This window comes from Carlito syrichta, unplaced genomic scaffold, assembly GCF_000164805.1.
Source record: "Carlito syrichta isolate Samal-C Ts95f unplaced genomic scaffold, Tarsius_syrichta-2.0.1 Scaffold109683, whole genome shotgun sequence".
Lineage (NCBI taxonomy): Eukaryota > Metazoa > Chordata > Mammalia > Primates > Tarsiidae > Carlito > Carlito syrichta.
Window position 1 is genome coordinate 257,242 of NW_007053779.1, and position 1,979 is coordinate 259,220.

The following is a 1,979-nucleotide window of genomic DNA, read 5'->3' on the forward strand; positions in this document are numbered from 1 at the left end:
AATGCACAGGCCAGAATAAACTGCTTTACTTTTAAGTATTACACCAATAACTAATAACAACTTCTGTACAAAAGTTATAAAGATAGGTGAATTATTTCTCAAGTGATACAAATAAAGATGAAACATAATGTCTTTTTTTTAATGAGGGAGAAGTAAAATAATCATCACAGGTTCAAATAGTCACTGGGCCAGGCACGTTACCTAAGTGACCTTTAATCTGTTACAGCAACTCTGAAAGTAGGTACTTTTATTCACATATACAATATTGCAGTAGAAGTAATAATAATATATAGGAGTTATTGATGAATTGTCATGTGTCTGGCTGTGTAAGAGGCTTTTCTTAATTTCTTTCATTCCACATTCTGAGCCACAGGGGCAAGTAAGTGTGTATATTGCACTTTGCACTTGAAGTCCTTAAGGTCCAAGGTGGAAGCCAGATAGGTCTAACCACTCTCCCACATGGAGAAAATACTTTTATTTATTCTCCAAGGTCATTAATCTGCTTTTGCCCCTTCTTTCAGGAACAAAAAGTAAATATTAAGTACATTGCATTCTACAAATGAACTTGAGCTCTTCTGTTGACAAGAGTAGAAAGAGAAAGTTTAATTAGTTAGAATTGATTTTTTCTAACACTCCCTTGTAATTTGAAGTCAATTATTACCCATTCATCAGTACCAAGAAAAATCCAACAAAACTAATGTTTTCAAAGATGTTGATCAAGAAATATAATAAATTTTTCTTTGTCCTGTTTGAATGAAAAGTCTAACTTAAGATATCTACATAAAAGTGTTCCTGATATAGAGGAAGTAGCGGTTTGCCATGTTCTTATCTAACTAGAGATGTATTTGTCAATGACTCCATTGAGTTCTTTTTTAAAAACTACTATTCTAGGTTTTTTTCCTTTGCCTCCTTCCTATTATCCAGGGTTCACAGGAGATTTAGAGGATGAATGTGTACAGATGATTAAAATAATTTAAAAAGAACCAAGTCTCTCTATACTTTTGGTTCCTGAAACGGTCCAGCTGGTTCTGCTTTTATTATAATAATGATACAATTTGTCATTTATTAAGCATCTCCTACATGTCAGAGCTTTATTTTTTTATATATCATTTTAAGTTCACAACCTACCAAGGTGTACACCCTCAGAGAGGACCTAACCCCAGAGATTAGATAGGGATTATACCTCATGTCATGTGGTTACTATGTGAAATTCGAATCCAGATTTGATTCCGACAAACCGGCTTTCTTAAAAACACGTTGCCTAGCAACAAATCGATTCTGGTGACTTCCTGCATCCCAAGCGGAGAAAAATAACCAATTCCTTCCTAAAAGTCAAGGTTGAGAGACAATTAGAATCTTCTAACAGAAACTCGCTTCTGTGACCAAAGCAGTTCTTTTCAGCGGTAATACCTTCCATGGGCCGGCGAGCTGAGTAGCAGCAGCCTCAGTGCTACAGGGAGCCTGGATGTAGCCCGGCTGGGAAACGCGGGTCTCTCGTTCTAATCATTTGAATCTGATTTCTAGGAATACTGGAGTCTAGAGAAACCCATATCTTCTTGGACGACCTCAGATGGGGGATCAAGTCGTGAAGAAGACACTCCCTCCTCCACAACCAGGAGCACCCACCTCTCCCAACCCAAGATTTCTTTTACTCCACAAGTTTAAAACACGAACGAGGCCACCCCGCCCCATTCCCTCTCCCCAGCTTAGAATCGGGTCTGGACACCGACATTCCAATCTCGCTTCCTTCTTCGGCCCTTCTCAAAGTATCCGGTGCACGTGAACATGTCCATCCAACGGTGTGTGCGCCCAATTCGGGGAGCGGCGGGAACCCCCAGGACCGTGGGGCTTTCCTTCACCCAGCCGCTTGCTTTGCCCCTCGGAGGTGTTCCAAGCCTGTCCGGCACCAGCCCCAACCTGCCCTGGTCTCTCAGCCCCGCCCCGCCCCGCCCCGCCCTCTCAGCCCCGCCCCCTCAGCC